Source organism: Lonchura striata, chromosome 7, assembly GCF_050655825.1.
Source record: "Lonchura striata isolate lonStrDom1 chromosome 7, ASM5065582v1, whole genome shotgun sequence".
Taxonomy (NCBI): Eukaryota; Metazoa; Chordata; class Aves; order Passeriformes; family Estrildidae; genus Lonchura; species Lonchura striata.
This window is the reverse complement of record NC_140709.1, coordinates 30,904,721-30,926,566: the sequence shown is the minus strand read 5'-3', so window position 1 is coordinate 30,926,566 and position 21,846 is coordinate 30,904,721. Positions and strand designations below refer to the sequence as shown.

Genomic DNA, 21,846 nt, shown 5'->3' with positions numbered 1-21,846 from the left:
TTCAGGTAGTAGTGCACTGTGTTAGAAATCTTCAGCAAGATACAGCTTTTAGACTTAAATCTTTTGTCATTACTGACTTGGTTTTGCTTTTCCTAGCAGACTGAATGTACTGGGATATCAGAGGGCCCTCACTTTGTTGTTCCCTGTGTGTGTTTTTTCTGCTCAAGAAGGAAATACATTTCTGGTTACAGTTTTACTGCAGTTAATAGGCACATTCCTGACCAGCCTTTTAGAAAATGCCTTCTGTCTGATACTGCAATTACAAGAATAAAGAATGCAGAGGGAGTGCTGCTACTGATTTGTCTGTGGCTGTTTTGGAATGCTTTAGTTTTAAAACAGTTCTCTGCTGTTTCAATCTTGTGTATCTCAGTAGCCATATCAGTCCCTGTATTTACTGTGATGTCCTAAGTCAAATCTTCATTTGATTTTTTTGGCTTCTGCTTCTTCCTTCTAAAGGCTATGTTATAAGATATTATTCTTTTATAGAAAGATTTGACACAAAAGACCATAGAGACGAAGGTTGAACTTAATCTCATTATTCCAGTTACATGATAAATACAACAGGTAAGAAAATACCTCTGCATGTGTGGAGGTCAGTGTTCAATACCTGTGGGTGCCCTGTGCACACAGCAGGAAAGTGATTCACAGAAGCAGTCACAGCTTTATTTAGGCTGAGGGACAGAACACACGAGGATGGCAGGTGCCTAGAAGGGAACTTGTTTACTTCCCAAATTTTCCACTCAGACAAGTGGTTGGATAAACATGAGGGTCTGAAAATGCAGCAGCTAAGGCAAGCATTACAAAAAATAAATATACAAGCAAGGTCTTATGGAGCACATTGTGGCAATGGGCTTTGACTGAGGGGCTGCTCCTCTGAGACTGCTCAGGTGTTGCTCTAAGTGCTGAAGAGGTGGCCAGTAATTTTAGCCCATTTGTTCCAGTCAAGTGTAGTTCCACAGAGACTGAAAATCACTTCTCTCCAGTGGCATTTTGTGAGGCCCAAACCAGATATTGGTTAACAGCAGCTCCAACACGTGCCCTGTCCTTGGTGGGCAGACTTGGCAGGAAAGCTATGAGAAAGAGGCTGATATTACTAAACTGTAGTTGCTATGGATTTTTGAGTTCAAGAACGGGGGAAAAAAACCCTGCAAATTTTGCTGCATGTTTTAGGATCACCTGGATCTTTGTATTTCAGCCTAACAATCATTTGTGTGTCTGACCCTGGGGAGGCTCTTTCAGATACCTCAATCTGCCAAATCCCAGTCTGCAGTGAGCCTTCTAAAGCACATGCTAACAGCCAGAATTAGAACCAGCAGAGAATAGGACAGAGAAAAACAACAACAGCTTCAAATATAACTCAGAGAAACCTGAACAGACCTTCTGCCCCATAGCAGAGGAACTGAGGTATATTTATTCTTGACAGATGCTAGCTAGTCTAATTTTGCAGACCTCTGATAAAAGCTATTCTATGTATGGGATCTGTTCAGTGCTTACCTTTTCTGACAGGCACAGTTTTTCCTAATAAAAGTAATCTTCCTTTCCTGCAAAATTTCTGTGCCATTCTTCAATAAGAATCTGTAGAAAAAAAATTAAAGCATGCTACTCTATTTCCTTTAAATAAAATAACATCCCGTTTAACTTTTATTTTTACTTTTCCCTGGGCCTTAGCAACACCAGAACTGTCCTTCAGCCCTTCTTTGGGCTAATTGCTTACAGGTTAAATATTGTTCCGACTAATTTATAATTTCAAGTGCAAAACTTGTCAGGGTCACTTAAAAGATTTCTGGAAGGTCCTAAAGCCTGTTCTTTCTCAGTTCTGGCTTGTACTCGTTGCTGATTACCATTAGTATCTGAGTCTTTCTGGTGATGGCAGAAGCAAAGGCAGTAATTTTTATGTCAGCTAACACCCCAGTGCTTCTCAGCAAACCCCTCTCCCAGTGCAGAATCCCTGCAGAGCGCTGGTTTTTGTGGATATCCCAGTTCAGACTGAACAGTGCAGGTTTAACTTTGGCCTCTGCACAGCATTTCCTTCAGGAGTTAAATAGTAGGCTGTAATGATGTAAACTGGAATTTAGCCAGGGCAGCAAGGTCATTCCTCTCTAAGGTTGCAAAAGACACTTAAATAATACTCTGAACAGCTCTGCATTTTAACTAGTTCATTAACATAAAGGGGTGAGCTTGTCACAGTAGGGTCTCTTCACCAGATGAAATCATTATCAGAAATAATGAACAATATTTGTGTTTGTACTGTAAAGCCAATTCAGGGTGAAATCCCTACTCTTCAGAAATCACTGACAAAGCACCCTTTCACTTTATAGTCCAGGGTCACAAAGTCACATTGCCTACAACAAGGTAAAGTACCAAATCTTAAAATACTGCAAGGGCAGTATTCTGAGTTGTATGTGTGGTTTGAAAGTGAATTAGCCCAAGCTTCTTACAAAGAATTTCTTGTTAATATTGTTGGTAATGGAGGGAGCAAAGCCCTTTAGGTAAATACCATAATGTGGCTGTAAGCAAAGTTACCACAGAGCTCTGGAACCTGTGTATCAGCAGTTCCTGAGGCTGTGGCTTTCTCAAATGCTTTGAGCACATAAGTGGCCACCATGGAAAGAAGCATTCCCACCTCCCAGCTAACATCTGCTGCCTGCTGCTGCATCTCCTGTGCCAACACAAGCTCCCACTGCCTTTGTGAGGAGCTGGCTGGAGGGAAAAAATCTGTGTATAACGAAACCAGATAATACATGAATAAATAGTTTAAGATGTTCACAGAATTGCAGTTCCAATGAGACCAAGGCAGGATTTTTCTTCAAGAGGTTTTTCTATGCTCAGAACATGAAGTTTTAATGCTGTACACCCAAACCTCACTCGTTTGTCCCAGAGCCTGTCCCTTGTGCTAGGAGAGCTGCAACCACACCTAGAACATTCCCAAGACATGTTTGTTTGGTGTGATACCCAACTCAGCTCAGCTCTCATGCAGCAATTCCTGGTTTCCCCTTACACCCTCTTCCTCCTCTCCCTAAATAATAGGTAAATAAACAAATAAAACAGTCGCCAGCAGTTCAAAGAAAATACTTTTAGACTGATGACAATAAACTGCTGAGGGTGATTATTCTATTAGCTTCTAAAATGAAAACTCTTAAGGAATTGTGAACTTTTTAACATGTAAGGAAGTATCATTTGTCTTCTGTTGACCTTTCCAGATGTAGCTGTGTAACTAAGAATTAGGCTTATCATTCAAGAACACACATTGCAGCCATCAACTCATCTAATTTCTTCATGAGAACAGCAACAAAGGCATAGGTAGAAGGTAGTGCCCAGAAAAGCAAGAGTTTTTGCCAGTTTTTCAAAATGGCTTTCTTATACTGCTAGCTCCTTTATTTTAAACTAGCTAAATTATCCTAACCATAAAGCTGGTTTATCAGTTACTGTTATTGATGCCTCAACCTATGTTTGCAGTTTGTTTATTTTATTTTTAGATTCAAAACTGTGATCAAAGCTTTGAATATCTTGGCTAATTGATTTCCTTTAGTGACCAAAGGAGTTTTCATTTCGTCCTCAAATCAGTGAACCGAGACAACAAACAAACAAACTCTCCAACATTATCTGAGATGTTCTCTCTTTCATTTTTAGTCACTGACTTTACAAATAATAAAGTAACTTTGCTATTTTGTAAAATTTGCTAGTCAAAAGCAATATATAATTTTCACCAAAGTCAGACACTTCTGTAATAACAGGTTTTGTTCAGGCCATGTTTCCTCCGCCCCTTGAGCTTCCTTGCTCCCTACTCTTACTTGCAGTCCTAGCTCTTCTATGGAAGAAATACAGGGAAAGCAGGAACATCTTTCACAGTTCTCTTCCTTTTCTACTTTGAAAATGAAGCTTAACGTAGCATGAAGTTCACCTTATTAGTTAAAATTATGTTAAAATAAGTTCTCAGTATGAAAGACAGCTAAATCCTGCCTCAAAAGGAGCAAAAGGAAGATCAGAGTGTGTTTGACACCTTGGGCTGCTGCCCTGTGACTGAGCAGGAGCACAGGGACTGTTGGGATCAGGGCTGCAAAGACAGTGAAGAGCAAGTCCCAGGGCACATCACTTTGGCCTTATGGCTTTTCTTATGAGCTGCAGATTGCTCCATTTCCCCTATCACTTCAAAGAAGGAAAACTACCAAAAATATGAAGAGTGAAAAACAGTGCATGAGCTCTTAATACAAAGAGACTATTTAAACCGTGAAATAGTCCATCATGAAAGGAGCCCTTTTTCACCTGGCACAGCACAAATGAAAGCTGGATTTCTGAGAACTATCACATCTGTAGGAAAGGAAAATTTTCATAGTGCTTGCTATAGCATATACAGCATGTTATTTCTGGACTGCATATTCTGTGAGTAGGCTCAGGATACAGAGACAGTTTATCTTTCCTTTTCTATGAAATCTACTAGCTGATCTCAAGGATTAAGTGGAAAGAAAAACTCACATCAATTGCAAAATAAATACCCACTTCTAAATCAACAGGTTAAATGAAGCCAGAAAACCACCCTGAATGCCTACCAGTGCAAATCATCTGGAAGCCATAAATAATAGCTTTCCAATTAACCAGCAAAGAATGTTCCAAAATACATTTCAACTTGCAGTAATGCAATGTAAGTAGAATCAATTACAAAATAACTAAAGATGGGTTGAGATATACAAATAGTGGACATTTACAGTTGCCTCTCTCAGCTCAGAGGTAAATCCAGCCACTTCTATAGTTCAGGTAAAACAATTCAGTAGATCAGTAGATCCTGTAGAAATGCTGCAAAGATCTCTATAGATAGATAAATATAATACAACCATGGCTGAGACCTCAGCTTAGAGATGGATACCAATGCAAACACAAACATGTCAAAAAAGGAGAACTTCCTATTTACATTCAAAAAAGTTCAGAAGTTCTTAAATAGTTTTCCAGACTAAATACAACTGTGTGATGTATAACACTGAAATCCTGCATCCAGAGAAATAAATTTTAAGGATGCTTAGCTCTTTGTTAAGAGAGAAGGAATCTGCAGACTCACAGGTGCTGCTCAAGTTGCAAGAGTAGTGTCAGCAAGCAAAGGAACAGCAAAAGGGAACAGGCTAAAAAAAACCCCATTCCTTACAGCTTCAGGAGAAAGAAACCCAAGAAGTTCTATATACAGCACAATATTGCTAGTTTTTCCCTAATTTCTTGGGTTTGGGTTGCTCTATCATGACTACTTTTTATCTACCTGGAGTGTTCACATCTCTTTTCCGTACGAATCTTCTGCTGCTGAGCCACAGACTCCTCTTCACTGGGATGTTCTTGGAGACTCCTCTGAGCAACTGTTCATCTCAATTAACTCCCTGCAGTGCAACCTCCTGATCCAGCAGGGCCAAAACTGACCAAAGAGTTCAAAAGTTGTTTGGACGGGGAGCAGGGGTGAGGGAGACGCACACAGAGAAATTGCAGGAGGTTTCATTTTTCTCATGGAAGCAATGCAGAAATCAATTCCCTCCTTTTGTACAACTCCCCCCTAGGCAGTCATGCCAAGTGGGAGAGGCAGCAGCTGAGCCTTTTCCCTGTACTCACACACTGGGCCACCTGCAGTACCAGGGATGGAAGAGGATCCAGATGATCAGGCACAAATGCACAGGGACAAGAATCTCACATTAAGACCCCGCTGATCTATTGACTCAAAACATATGCCAAAGAATGAAATCTAACCAATTCAGTCTAGGTCATTGTTCTAAATAAAAATAATTAGGAAAGAACAGAAAGGAGGCTTCCTGCAGGCACATCAAATGGATTTGAAAGATTACTAAAATTTTGTGTTTTATTACAGTAATTAGTGAAAAGGTGTTCAACCAGAGATGACACAAAAACTCTACATGTGCAACACAGCAGAATGCACCACAGAGAACAACAAAGTTTGATTCTGAGCAACAGTTAGGTTTGACTCTGGGTTTTACTCTAAGCTTTGATTTTTTTATTTTTGTAGAAGATCCCTTTTTGCTTTAATTTTTATTCCCATGGTTATCAGTTGGAGCTTTATAGAACTGATACTCATTTCCTTTAGATTTACTGAAGTCTTATTCTGCAAGACTTTTCTGTAGCATCTGCTGTTCTTACTTTCATCTATTTTGATCTCTGTTGTTGTTTTAATTACCATCTTACTAGTTTGCTCCAAATTCACAGGACCTAGAGTGTTACACAAATACAATTTTTTCTTAAAAAAAAAAAAATCAAAGTTTTAGAAGGAAAATATGGATGGCATCTGGAAACTGTTTTGCTTCTGTTCTGATTTCCACATATAAGCAGGCTCTGGACATCACATGGGTGGTTCTCAGAGGTGAGGTGCAGTTTGCCCAAGCAAAGCCCTGACAGGAATAGTGAATTTTGCTGTTTCCAATCCTGCACACTTCACCCATTCCCAAAAAATCAAACACAATGCAAGAGACAGAAGGGCTCACAGCAGCTTGGTATCCAGCCTGAAATGTGGAACAAACCATTGTGCTCAGGTTAATGTGCTAAACATTCATTACAAGAAAGCAGACCTAAGTAAGTAGGCTGCCTTCATTAAGGAATCCAAATCATGTGGTTGTTTCTGACATCTTTTTAAAAGAGATTCAAGAGTTACAATCAAACCACATCTAGACTAATGCGAATGTGGATCTCATAAAAATAAAATTTAAACTATTAACAGCTTAACAGAACTCAGAAACTAAAACTTTTAATGAATTATTTGTTATAACTTTTTTCTCCATAGGGAAAAAAAAATCTGTCCACTTAACAATAGGGATTAGGTTAATTTTCCTAACATTTTACTGAAATAATTACTTTAATTGTAATTTTCCTTCAAGTTTCATAATAACTACAGGCTCAAATCTATAGAATTTAGTAAGAATGAAATCAGCAGGGTTCCAAGGAAATAATCATGGGATCTTTAGGTGCTGCTATTTCTCAAGAAATTAGAAGAGTAAGAAATTCCATAGGAAACATTAAATTCAAAATTATAAATTGAAAAGCCTACCTTTTTATTAGATCCAGTCAAAACTAATTATTTCTAAAGTAGAATCTGAGTGGTACAAAGCAGGTTTTTTTAATCCTGTATTCATTTTCCAAATTCAACTTGACTACTCGTTAAGGAGATCACACTGCAAAGAATGAAATGTGAACCAAGCCATTGTGCAAATTTGCTAATCCTGTATTTACTGTTTGCCCACAAAAAGGTTAGGTTTTCATGTTCATAAAGCAAAACTGTAAATTAAAGAAATATCTGTTTAAGGGAATTAAAAATAGCAGAAAACTGGAAAAATGAACAATTCAGAAATGCTGAAGAGCCTTCTTGGAAGGCTGTTACTGAGATTCAAAAAAACAGGTATTTCTGAGGCTATTTTCTGTAAAAACATAGTGAAATAGGGCTACAATGCACATACTGCAGATCAGAGAGGTTGAAAGGTACTGGCAAATATTAGGCTAGTCAAGATTTTAGAGGAAAAAAGGTTATAATTTCTTCTTTAGACTAGGTAAAGCCTGTCTTTTAATACCAGGGATGTCTGCTGTCTAAACAGAGCACAAACATCATCTGGGGCAAAAGGAGGCTGTGTGTGGTCACTGGCACTAGCAGGGATGAGAGTCAGCACCAGGTTTGTTGGGGCTGGTAAGGCCAAATATATATTCCAGATATGGCACAGGGGGGACACTGCAATATATTTGTCTCTCTTCCTGGCACATTGATGGAGACAAAGTCCATCTTGAAAGCCATTACTGGAGGCTCAGGTTTATGAATTTTATGGCTTTGAGGGTTACAAACCAAAAGGCAACAACATTAGGAAAAAAACAACAAAAATCCAGGCTGATTTCCCATCCACCCTCATGGCCCCAGTTGTAAGAGCAATAATACTTGTCATTTGAGATTATGGGCTTTGGAGAAATAGGGTTTGTTAACCCGAAGTGTATCATTTGCTCAGTTTCTAAGTACCTCATGCATGGGGTAAAAACCAAACAACCCTACAAAACAGCTGTGTTTGCATTTAAACAAACATTAATTGATTGAAGTAATGAGTAACCTCAAAAAATAGTTTGTAAAGTTCACAGCATCCTTCAAATGTTTGTAGACTATTAGCAATTAACTAATTTAATTTTTTTTGTACTCTTTTGCTACAGCTGTATCTGGAAGCAAGGGCTGGAAGGCACACCACACTTGTGTGTAATGGTTAGAGGTAAAAGAAGAGTTAAATATTCTGAAAGGTTTTCTTGACAGTAAATCTACCTTCAGCCTCCAGTTTCCAGAGGACACAGTTCTGTTACACTTCTACTATTTAAAAGAGGGAAAACACTGCAGGAGTAGCCTGACAAGTGGGTCTGGGTTTATTCTGTTAGTCCTGCAAATGTGACACATCCCACAGGTGTGAGTGGGTGCTGGATTTACAGCACCTTCCCTTCAGAGGGACATGGCAAATCCCACCTGGCAGTTTAGGGAAGCTCTGCAGGACTGGTTGGAGCCCCCAGGATGGCTGGAAGGAAACAGAGTACCCATCGCTAATGTAAAACAGTCCCAGGGCTGTCCTCAGCCAGAGAATATGAAAAGATGGAAAAGTACAATACATTTTAGATATGTGTAGTACCTCTTCAAAGCAATTTGACATGTCAATGGTATATTCCATAAACCAAGCCAAGAATTTCTTACCTTTGCAAGTATCACTCTTCTGATGGCAGATATCCCTGCCTAGACAGATTTTTCTAACCATTTGTTCCATTCAGTTCTTTCAATGGTGTCTATTCCTGCCCTCTGAAAGCAACTGGTTACTTTGAAAGAGGAAATGCAACTTTTGGGACTATTTGGTTTTTAATTTATCTACTATGACATTACTAGAAAACTGACTGCTCTTTATTTACACTAAATTTAATGCCTGTAATTAAAATATATTCCTATAATACTGAGCCAATTACTTCTGAGTTTTCTCTACAGAAATGTAAAATGATCCTGTGAGCTCCCCATAAACACATAGTCTAGCAGAGAATGTATTTCCTTCAGTATTTTTCCCTGTATTTAGTTTAAGCAATATCAACTCCCAGCTGGGAGGTAGCCATAGAAATCAGGAACCCTCTGCAATGCATCAACATATTCCGAAACCACTGAGCTGGTGGCAGCCAAGTCCAAAGCATGTACCTCACTAATTAATACCACATTTGTGGACTGTACACTGATTTGCTGAATACGTTCCACTGCTATTCAGAAAATAAAGTGGTTAATCAGAACCAGATGTTGTACACAGAAAATTTCTTATTTTCTAAGTTTAATTTTTCTAAAACAATGGGGCAGATAGTACTAAAAAGGATAAAAAGAAGCAATTCTAACCAAAGCTAGCTTGCTAATAATGGTAGTTCCGTGCACTAAATAAGTACTTGCCTCCAAATCAAGCCCTGACTGTACCTACATAAGGTTGTATGTGCAGGGAAGGTAGCGCAGCAGACCAAGGGACACTGTTAATTAATTTGAATTTGACCAGCCAGAGAAAACGTTCACTTTACCAGACAAGTTATTCCTACAGTACCAGATGCAGTTTTAGTTCATTGATTTTCACTAGTCTAAGTAAGATCTGTATTTTTCTCAGTCTCTGTGTTCAGAACTTTAACAGCACTAAAGTTACAATTAGAAGACCCAGTCCTTCCACATGAGTTCAAGCACAGAAAGTTAGTCTAATTCAATTTACTGGGACAATTCAGATGCATTAGGAATTACTTATATATACATTTGCAAAAATCAGGGACTTCTAGATCCTTTCAGAGAGTGGAAATGAGGGTAGGAGAGGAGAGAGAAATTTCATGTCAACAAGGTAGGTACCACAGCTGCTCAACCAGCTTCTGGTTTTCCAACACCACCTAAGGTGAAGAGGTTCCAAAACATGAAGCACATGCTACTGGTGTATAAAAATTGATGACAGTCTTTATCTCTCCAAGATCTACCAAAAGAAAAGCTAACTAGACAGCAGGTCAGCTGCCTGTGCCTACAGCCACATCCAAGCCTACAAACAAACACTGCTGACACCCATGAGCTCAATCAGATAGAGAAGTTGGGCAAAGAAGATCCAAAAGTCTCAGCTGAACAAACAGGGACTTGATCTTCCTTGGTTCATGCCTGTAGCACATAACAACAGCTCAAGGCAATCAGGCATGTAATTATATTTGTACTTTGTATTTGTTAAGCTTGCGTGGCATAGAAGAATTTACAGCTTTGGAATACCGTGCATATCTACAGATGCTTTTTCACATTTTCCATGATAAATAGACTTCTCTATCTCCAAGCATATGGAATGGAGCCTTTCTCAGAGTCATGGCAGCCATAGGTCCCTGGGCTGCACTGTCTCCAAGGAGCACACACATTACCTAACACAGCAGGAGCTGTTATCTACTGCAGGCACTCCTGACAAGGAGCTAAGGCTTGTAAAGGGAGCAGGAAGCTCAAACCTTTTAATTCTAAGAGAGAAATGATATCACACATCCACAAACCTGCAAGTGAGGCTGCCACCAAAAGGATGAGGAATCTTACTCCATGGCATTAAAATAATGTAACATTTGATATAAACTTTCTGCATCCTTAGGGAAGCTGGCACAAGATCTCACTGCAATATTTCAGCAGTTAAGGATTTTATGAATCATAAATTATGAACAATTGGGGAAAAAATACAACTCCTTGAAAAGCCTTAGCCTGTGTCAGGGACTTACTAAAGACTTCATTCTTGGGATTATTTGGGTAACTCTGCATTACCACACAATTTAAGGATTCTCTGCTGGAGAATTAAGCATCCAATTAAGGTTGAGAAACCTGTTCTGTGTATCCTACAGTTGAAAAGCTTTTAAACCTACAGCCTTTTAAAAAAATAAGAGAAAAAAAATCGGTTCTCTATGTATATAAAGGATTAGGAAAATCCTGTACTGGGTTACAAAGGCCTCTTACTACCTATCCAGCTGGAAGCACCAGTGCTTGAATGAGCAGCAATGCCTCCAAGCACACTGGTGGTGTTTCAATACACAGGGTTTGCTTTCACTTCTGGAGAAACTAAAACAATCCAAATTTATTATCAAAAGCTTACATAGTAGACAAATAGTGGTAGATTCAAATTATCATATGAAATGAGACAGTTTTGAGGCCACAAAGACTAAAGACTAAATCCCAAAGACTAAAGCTAAAATTACGACCCATAAATACTTACACTACTGAGGATGCTGATCTTGCATAGGACAATAACGTTGCTGTGGACAATATACCAAAGCAGTTTCATTTAATCCTTTCTAGTTTTTAATTTGTCACACATGTTTTTTAAATTCATATTTTGCCATGTGAAATATCTTGTCTTATAGTAAATGAAAGCTGAAAAACATGCCAAACTTTGCCTTAATTCTAAGAACATATTCTCCAGATCAAAATCATATGATTTGAAGGTCATTTTTATTCCTTAACCATTACTCATGGTCATTGAACCAGTCACAAGTGACAGCAGTTCTCTGCTGCTCACAGTACCTAAAGTGGTGAGAAAGCTGACACAGCACATAAGCTGTGGCATGGATTGCTTAGAAAAGAGGATCTTTCATGCTTAGCAATCCTCATTTGTGCAGGGAAAGACAGTTTGACTAACCACAAAAAACCAAAACAACTATTGAGCAATGCGCAGTCTTCATTTTAGTGCTCCCTCGTCCCATTTTAACAGGGATTTTTTTTTTTTCAGTTTTTCCATTAAGTTTTTTCTTACCTCACTTATTTAATTATTTTGCCAAAGAATTAATCACACAGTAGATAAAGTGGTTCTGTTATTTCAGTGGAATATATTCCCACAAAGACCTCTGGAGCCACACAAAGAAACACAACAAGAAACACAGACAATCCTTAATGATTTACTTCCTACAAAGCACACCTTGTGTCATGTGGCCTCATCCTGCAGAAGCTGTCTATAAAAGCAACTTTTGTCTAGGATAAAATCTGCTTTTTGAAAAAAAAGCTCACTGTAAAATAACATAGAAAGCATGAAGTTGGCCTTTTACTGAGTGTTTTAACCTCCCATTTGTGATGTGTGGTAACTGTATGACTAAGAAAAAATATAACTTTTTTTATTTAAAAAATGTTCCTGTACCAAGGATTTCATACCATGTTTAAATTCCAAAGAGGAAAGACATTCAGAGATTAACAATATATACATCTCTCAAATGGCACTTAGCTAAATTAATCACAAAAGTAGATTTAGAGTGTCTGGGGCCAATACAAAACAGGAAAAGTATTTCCTTCCTCCAGCTCTGCAGAGCTGGCTTTTTTCATGGGACAACATGTATTTCATAGGGCTGGGCATGGAAGCAGCTCTCCTGCCCTCAGCAACACCACGTAGCCATCCTGACCCAAAATCCATTGTGAAAGAGAAATATAAAAAGGAAAAAAAAATGCAGAGCATGCAAATTCACCCCATCCACAAGTGAAGGAGAATAAGGGAATGATGCTTTCCACTGGGCTCTGGTTTCTAGCTAGAAACAATTTAAATGTTCAAGTTTTTCTGTCCCTTGCTACGGAAATTAGCCCTCAAAGAAAGGCACTGAGGAGTGACACGTGGGAGGACTGGACTATGCAATGGGGTTAATGGAATATTTGTTATTCCCCTTGGATTTGACTCCAGCAACTCTTTCAGTCTGAACAAACAAGCCAGTCTGAAGGCAGGCAGAGATGTCTCAGGCAATTGAAGACATAAGAAGAAAGCACACTGTTTAAACTGGACTCCTTAGAGACTCCACTTTTATTTCTCTTCCCTAAACACCTCTCTTGGCCTGGAAAGAAATTCATCTTGCTAAAGAATCAAGAGTCTGTAAGTACAAAAAGAAAACATGGAGGTTTAAAGTAAAACTATAAAATAGAAATGTTAACAGCACTGAGAAAGAGGTAGATGCTAAAAAGAAATATTTATTTGTTGGTCCTGCCTGGGGTTTTAGCTGAGATGGAGGTTTGGGGCTGAGGAGAGAGGATTCCCTCTTCTGAGAGGAGCCTTTGCCCATCTCAGTCACACAAGCAGGAAGACACAGTTATTATCTGCAAGAGCTGACAGCCCTGAGCTGGCTGTTACTGGTGCATCAGTGGCCTGGAAAACAAAACACTTCTGCTGCTTTAGCTCCTGGCCACAAGGAGTACAAAAGAAAACAATTTTTGCCTTAGTTTTGTTTTTGGACATAATCAGGACCTAATTCCATTTAAAAACAGTCAAGTCTAAAGAGCCCTTTGTAAAGGGCTGTGAGGTAAATGTAACCCTGAAAACCAACTGCACTCACCTGTTGTCCTAGGAAGGCATACAGTTCCTGAAAGTGTAGACAGAATGGCTCAAATGGGTAGTTTAGTGTAAATTCATTATAGACATGAAGCCATTTTAAACTTTCCTTAAAACAGAAACAATGTGTTCATACAAGTTTTGGACTGAATATGAATTTCAAAAGTAAAATGTTCACAACCATTATTCTGCAAATAATGTGCAGAAACAGCAATTTCACAGACAGAACTAAGAGTCCCACAGTACAGGAGGGCCACTGTCACCACTGTGACAAACTGAACACAGTTACACAAGGCTTCCAGATGTTCTATGAGCCAATCAGCACAAATAAAATAATATTCATTTCCATTTTTTTACTAGTTAACACTGACCTATTCTTTTGAGGGAGAAACAAATTGTCTAACATGTGGATCAAAAAACTTGGGTTTCCTATGTTCAATAGTTATCTCTGTTAATAGAGTCTTAGAGTAAAAATAAAAGCAACTCAAAACTCTGACTCATAGAAACAACACAAGCAGCAAAAAAGGTCCTGAGAGGCAAAAATAAAAAATATAGGATTAGATGACCCAGACACTTCAACTGAAACACTTGGAGATAAATCAGACCATAATCACATTGCAATTACACAGCAGATGTAGAGATGTAGAGATGACTGCTCTTACAATTCTCTGCAAAAGAAGAAGGAATTGGCAATAATTCTTCTTCTGAAACAGCAAACCATATTTTCTTTTTGGCAAGCATCTGAGTTATTAATGTTTGTAAAGTATGTCAAGATCTATCAATAGAAAGTGTACCAGGAATGGAAAACTTCACCACCCATGTGTTACAGACACCTCCCTTAACTTCACTCCTTTGAAATGCAGCTTGAATTAAGGGCTACATAAAACTTTGATGTAAAGCAAATAATTGTTCTGCTTAAAATACAAGTTGGTTTTGTGCTTTGAAGATGTGTGGCAGTAAAGAGAGGGAAGTCACAAATGATTTCCATGGGAAACATATGACTCCACTGCACTCCTATCATTGCTCAGACATCTACTCCTGGGTCTTCTGATTACACTGTGAAAGGATGTGAAACCTCAGAAGTATAATTTCTTGTATATTTTTACATGTCACGAACACAATGAATTTGCTTGCTCCCAGGAGGAAATCACAGAGCATGCTTATTGCTAAAATCAGAACGCATTAAGCTCAGGTTTTGATCTATTAAAATAGACTATTTACAGCAAAGGTTTCCTTTTTGAAGGAACTTCCTTCTAAAAATATCAAATTTTTTTGCACTTGTAGAATTTGATGGTACCTATATGCTTACATGAGGTTGTACCTTTATGCACAGTGCACTTATTGTGGTTTTGGTACTACAGTGCAAAGGCTGATCTAGTATAACTCATTTGCCTTTCAACATGTAGGTGTTCACCAGAGAGAACCACCAGACTCACCTGAGAAACCCACATTCCCTGTTTGCAGAGGCACAGGTATTTTTGGGAGTTATAAAAAAACTTTTATTTCTGATGCTGTAGAAACAAATTGAGTGAAAAATAATTTCCATTCACCAAAAGGCAGAGAAAATGCCTAACTTCAGCAGATGACAGGTAAGGAAATTTATTCTTACAGCTCTGTGGGCAGACAGAATAGGATTTTACATACCTCACTGGATTTTGTCCTGTTCTAGTTCATTTTACACCACTCACCTCTCAAAGTGTCTGAATATCTTTGCAACATCATCTTGCTCAGAGCCTCTTGGCAATACACAGCCATTCCACACTTGCTGCCTGCCATGCCTGCCTTTCTGGCAAGTGTCTGCATCATGTAAAAATTCCTTTTGGCCCAAAATGTTTTTGTTCCTACAAAAAAAAAAAAAAAAAAAAAAAAAAAAAAATATTAATATTTCATTTGAGAATCCCTTCTTATCCTAGAATCTGAAGTTACTTGAAACTAATATTGTGCATATATTTATGACTTATTAAATATTGACCTTCCCTTTAAGTTGGTCTGGTTTGGTTTTAATTTTTAAGCCTCTCTTAGGAAAAAAGTGACTTCTCTGAAAGAGTGCAAACAAGAGGTAGAAGCTCATTCTAGACTACATGCAAAGTGAAAGAGTGCATTAGTTCTTTTCAAGGGCAAAAATAAAGATCATGTGAGCAGCGTGCCAACTTTCCATAAATAGCCAATGGACAGCGATTCAAGTTCCTAATTGCATTTCTGTTTTTCCAAGGACAGGGGAAAGAGAAGGACTTCAAGGAAATGAAACTCTCCAACTACAAGTATCAGCATAATTACGTTTGCAATATCTGTGCTGAAAAACATGAGATTTTCTTTCTAAGGACAGAAAGAACATGTTCTAACAAGTGACCCTGAGGTAAAGGGCACCAGATGAATTTTCTGGTTCCCACAGAATTAATGTTTTGGAGTTGAAAAATCCTCACATAAAAGGCACAGTAGGCCCTCCTGATGCTGGATAGGCACTGGAGCAGGCTGCTCAGTGGCTAATGCATCCTTGCTATTCCCAGCCTTGGAAAAAGCAAATGAATCTGCTCTCCAGCACCATATTCCTTATCAGTGGCTGCATGGAAGACATTTATTTCATGTCTGAGGTGAAGTTCATTGCGTAAATTAAGCATAGACCTGACACACTGCAGATGGCGTTTTTACCTTGCTGACCTCATAACCACATCTTTTCAATGTGCATATAAATGTTTTACTGTACCTTGCATATCTCTTTAAGGAAGTATTTCTACTATCTTGTCAGTAAATTAGTATTCAAAGCCTAACAAAATATAGTCAAGACTACTGATTTTCCTTCAAAATTAGCTTAAGCTTTTCCAGTTATAGATACACTAAGACAGTACTAAGCCTGTGTCACAATCTGTTTAGGGGTGCAGTGTGCCAGGAAGGATGGAAGGGAAAGTGGGGATGGTGTGGGCAGGAGCTCTGAGACATTTCTTAACAAACCCCTTTGAAGTGCTATCACTTGTGTGGAAGCTCAGGGGAGGAAAAAGCTCCAGCTTGGATATTAAGCTGAAGATGTCCAGCAGGTCTTAATTTCAAAGTAACCTTTAAAGGTGGCTGACTCACAGTTCATAGAAAGCCTTTGTATTAACTTTGTTTGAGGGCAGGACAGCTGAAATTTCTACCCTGTTGGTAGTTTTTATGTAGAAGTTACCAGAATCCAACAAATTTCTGTTGTTTTTCTGCAAAGGGTGATGACCAACAATCTGTTCTCAAAACATAAGAGCTTCCTTTACAGTGTTAGCTATTGCAGAAAATTTTTATTGTGTCCACTCCTACACCTCAGCCAGTGAACAGGACCCAGACTGTTTGGAAAACTTAGATTTTTCACTTGCAGTCTCTCAACTTAAACTGTGCAGTTTTCCTGGCTTTTGTTTAACTCAGGAAACAGAGCAAATAAGGAGCACTGTTACAGGCAAAAGGAGAACTCATTATTTGAGCTGGAGTGCAACAAAGCTTAAATCATTCTAGTGATTGAAAAGAAGCTTTGAGAAAAGAAACATGAACTTGCAAAAAATTTAAAATCCTAGCAAGAAGATTGTAACTATTTTACCTCAAAGCAAAAAATTGCTTCCTACTTGAGGTGATACCTTATTGTGTTCTGCAAGAGCAGTTTTGTGGCTTGATAATCAGAATTCAGGTTTGTGACACTTAATGCAATTCAAAATATGTATTGGTAGTAATAAACCTGTGTGACAGTAGAAAACATACATTTCCTGACCCTGTGAGAAGAACTTGTAGTCTGCAGTCAGAAAAGTGGACTGTTACTCTGTGATCAGCTGTAATTGGCATTCTGATAAAACTTTACCAGTAAGACAAGCAAGGATTTTAGTTCTTCTTATTCCTAAACATAATAGCCCATGAAGGGAATCTGTGTAAAATGCTTGATGCAATAGTTTAAAATGAAAGTTTACTTTAAAAAAAATAAAGAGTTTAGGCCTCAAATCAATAGATTTACTTACACATTTGTAGTGTTCAACCTTTAAGTTCATATCCTTCTCTTTCTAATAATAAACATTTTCAGAATCCAAAAATGAAGTAGAGTGGTAAAGGCAATATTTTTTTTATCTTTGAAATGCTGGAAGATCCTGTACAGATTTTTCTCCATTTCCATTAAACACTGTTTAACATGTTTACATCACATCCAAGTGAAGTGATTTCAGTGCTTACACCAAAGGGTGTTTGATTTTCTGGGCATCCACTGGCATGTGCAGGATGTTTCACACAGAAGAATAAAGCTAAAGCAAGGTACATCTCTATCCAGAATCACAGTGTGTGTTGGTAAGAGACTTTTTTACAAGGAGATAAAAAGGCTGTCACCACCTAGGAATTTCATCAGCACCTTTGCTAAAAAAATCTGAAACAACTGCAAGATACTATAAAATAATTTCCAGTATTTCTGTCTAATAGAAGGACGTGTTTGAAGTGTTTGAAGCTTCCAGCAAAATTTCAATGCTTAAAGAATTTCTCAAGGATCAAACACAGCAGTTTTGAGAGCACAGTTGTAGTCTTTTTTCCCCATTTAAAAAATGATAAAGGTACAATGTCAAATGTCCTCCATCAGCTTCTCAGAGCCTAAAGCAGGGAGATGCTCAGCACAGCTGTGGCAGGGCTCCAGCAGTGGTAGGAGGAAAGCTTTGTCCTGCCTGCCAAGAATGTCAGCGATGGAGAGCAGCAAGCTGAACTTTGCCTTACATAGTGGCTGACAAGGCCAGGGGTCTGTACAGCTTTCATATTTTCATTTGCCTTTACTTGTTTACAGAACTGTTAACTCTGTGGGAATCCAGGGAGGAAAAAGCTTTTCTTGTAAGAAACTAATTCATACTGTGCTAAGCCTGTAGTCAGAGGTCAGCTTTCACTCTGGTACCCAGCTACTAGAGAATTCTTTTAACATACCTTCCCAAAACGGCTTCCCATACACACCACTTGTCACCTGATAGGATGGATTTATTAATCTCTTAATTTAAAGAACCCTGATTTATCAGAAACACACAGAGAAAACCCCACATGACATGTCCCACATTTGTATTTCACTGCTGAAGTTTTTAATCTTGCTCATGAACAGCTGAGGGAACATGGGAGCCCCCAGGCCTTTAACAGCCATTTTCTTGTTACCTTTACCAAAGGACAACTTACACATTTTTGGAAGACTTTTATGTTTTTTAAAAATTTCTTGGTTTGTTGCTATTCTGGTGCCTTGATGTGACATAACACTCATTCTTTCCATTTCATTTTTATAAACCTTTTATCCCTTTAAAATACAAATGAGTGGGCTGGGGCTATTGCAGTAAGGAAGTTTTGGTAGGAATTTGGTTTAAATCACAGAACAGCTTCACACAAAATACATAGATCTTTTCACTGTTGTAAAGAAAAACAAGCAAGTAAGTTGTTCGGGGTCTGACATTTTGTAACATTTTAATGTTCTATTTTGCAAAGTTACTCTTCTTTAGAGGTAACTTTGTATAAGGCTCAGTATTTTATCTTTCCCCAAAATATATTTTGGAGTGTGTGTTCTTTTGTTGTTAATTTTTTGCTGTTTTTGACAATAACATTCAAGTGCTTCAGGCTGAGTGAGACCCATGTATTTGGGATGTTTTTCACCTAGACAAAAGTCTCTTTTGCCCCAGCTCAGTCACGGAATCAATATCTAGTTCCACTAACTAATGGACATTTCACATTAGTTCTAGATCATGGACTGAAGCTGCAAAGGCATTTTAGTGCCTGACTCCCACATGAAGAATTGGAATCACTCCCTCCACTGAAAACTGTGCTGATTATTTTTCACTTTTTTTTCACTGAGTACTCCACTATCAGGTTGGATTCTTTCCACCTCTCATTCCCAGCCCCTCCCTGCAGAGGAAATACCATGAAATGTTTTTCCAGAGGAACATATTTGACTTCACAGATACTGGAAATTAACCACACATGCTCTTTTCTTCTCTATGCAAGGAACAGGGTGAACATGCCAAGGGGTGTCAGATGTGCTTTACCCTGTTCCTGTGAAGGAACCACAAAAGCTGAGTTATGGAACAAGCAGGCTATTGTAGCAAGGAGGCCAAAGGGTTTTCTAACAGTACAACACCAAATCAGGATTCTTCCCAAGGAAAAGTCCATGCTATGAGACAGTAACCACTGAGATGGCAGGACAGGGAGAAAGGAAATCTGTGCAGTGTTAAGTGTGAATAAAAAAAGGAGATTTAAACTGCTCAAGATTCTATCATGTGAGTTTTGTTTCCCTTTTAGATCTGATCAGGTTAGTTATGGAAAAAGCAGCAAGAACACTGCTTGCTGCTCATGAAGCTGTATTTCTCCTGTACAGAGTGAACATAGTGGTGCATCCCTGACTGAAGATTAAACAGGAGCTTCTCACACACTCCCTGCATTTTAAGGTAGTTAAATCCTACCTCTCTCATTATACTTATGTTCACACTTACACTATCAGTTCAAATTTCCAGGCTTACAGCTGACTTCTGACCATTGTATCTTTCTTTGACAATGCCAAATGAGTAACTGCAACCAGAACCCCAATCCTAAAAAGACATAGAAGTTGGTATTAGCAGCCTTGAGAAGATTGCTAACCCTCCTACCTGCTTGCAAAGTTAGTAAAACTAATATGGTTCAGAGTTGACCCTGCCATGGTTATATTTCATGGGTTTCAGCTATCTTTAATTCAAATTAACTGTCTCACAAGACTTAAAGTTTGTTAAAGAGCCCCACAGAGAATTCTATTCTGCAGGAACACCTTTAGAGATCACTGTATCCATTTAAATTCTCTCACTATATAGTACAACCCAATGTTTTCCCATACTTACTAATGAGTGATGCATTAATGGAGTTACTACATAACCCCAGATAAAGGAAGAAAGGAAAACCATTACTAAGAAACATGTGATACCATGAGTCTTAAAATACTCTTGAGATAGGTCTGCACTATTTGCTAGCTAAGAAACTGCTGAATCATGCCCTTAGATTCATACCTAAAATAGCACTGCATTTGGCAAAGCACATACAAGCTATTCATGTTCCCTATTGTTCCAACCTGATGATTAGCTGCTGGTCACAAAGGATGATAAAGCATTTTCCTACCTTTTCTGTCTCCTTGAGAGACAGAGAATAGCTCTCTGCATTTAACACACCTCAGAACAGGTGTGCCTTCTTACCTAGAATTGATGGGTAGCAGATGTCACTCATCTCCCACCTGTACTCCTCCCGGGTGGTTTTCTCAGTACATGATCTGTAAGTTATTTCTTAGGACTAAGGGGAGAAAAGAACAATTCTTTGTCATTTAAAGACTGCATTAATATGAGGAAAGTGATTCTCTCTTTAGGAAAAAGTGACTACTTAATGCCCTTAATGGGGAGGGAGAGGTTTTAAAAAGTAGAGTTGAAAAGCTCCAGCTGGAATTAATTATGTTCTCTAAGAGGCTTTGTAATTACTGTGTTTCCTGGCCTTCAGCATCACCTAGGTGAAAGGACAGACAAGAGCTGCCTTCTGAGTTTCTCTGTGTGCCTCATCACCTTCCCCCTTATTCCTTGTGGCCTGGTGTGCCAGAGCCCTAGACTGAAGTCCTGGGTTTATCAGCAGCAAGGGTGCCATGCAGGCTGCTGGGCTGGACTTGGACACGTCTGTCTGGGGTGGCTGGACACCCTCTGCCAGCAGCACAAGTGCCACCCACTTTCCAGCCCCTGTGCCAGGGTGCAGGGCCTCTCACTTCAGCCCTGTGGTACCACAGCTGCTGCCAGCCTCACCCTGGGAGAGTTAAGGATAGGAACAGAGATAAGGGAAGGAATAAATCAGGTAGAGCAGCCTCTCATCAGAACTGCCAGGGGACAGACAATGCAAAACTGTAGAGAGAAGACTAAGAAGGAAAGACATATCTTCTCTGCTCAGTGTGGGAGTGTTACTTCCCACCTCTCTGGCTGACTTAATCTCTCCACACTGGCTGACTGCCATCTACATAGTATCTGACTATTTAAAACATCTTGGTGTTTTTAAGAAAAACAGTAAGTGTATTACCCTTTAACCATCTGCTCTGTTACCTTTACCCAAGAGTTTTGGGTATCACATAAAGAAATGTTCTCATGTCTTTTTTAATATGAGAGGGGTAGGAAAAACATATGTGGTGCCACAGTGACTTGAAGCTGCAGCTATTGCATTTTATCTGTAACTTAACTATCATTATGTAAATTTTCTTACAAATAAAATCCATCTTTGAAAAGCAAAACACTCTCTAGGCAGGAGTACTGGGTGGCCCAGCTCCCCAGTCTCTGTGGAGGGCAGTTGACTCAGAAAGCAGAGGGTGGTGTTTCCAGAGTTTCCTTTACGGAACTTGTGGGAGGCTGGGCACGTGAGGTCTGTTGAAGAGACGGGCTGAGTTAATCTGCTGCTTTAGCAAAGCTGTATTCTCATGGCATAGGGGGTTATAGGTACTCTGTGCCACATATTTTTGCTATATAGAATGAACCCTCAATACATGATAATCACAGTTATCTTTGTGCTATATATTTCTCACAAATTTGTGAGAACTCTTCAGCACAACTCTAAC

At 38.8% G+C, this 21,846-nt stretch overlaps 1 long non-coding RNA gene across 2 annotated transcripts; it reads right to left on the bottom strand.

The window, feature by feature from the left end:
* Nucleotides 1–943: 943 nt before the first annotated feature.
* On the bottom strand, nt 944–15,123 carry LOC146766931 (uncharacterized). Of its 2 annotated transcripts, none has more exons than XR_014956784.1 (3): nt 14,984–15,123; nt 1,495–1,575; nt 944–1,070 (listed from the first exon to the last, which is right to left on the bottom strand). It is a non-coding gene; the product is annotated as an uncharacterized LOC146766931 (long non-coding RNA). The 2 variants fall into 2 exon arrangements; XR_014956785.1 differs by lacking the exon at nt 14,984–15,123 and adding an exon at nt 8,684–8,820.
* Nucleotides 15,124–21,846: the final 6,723 nt, after the last annotated feature.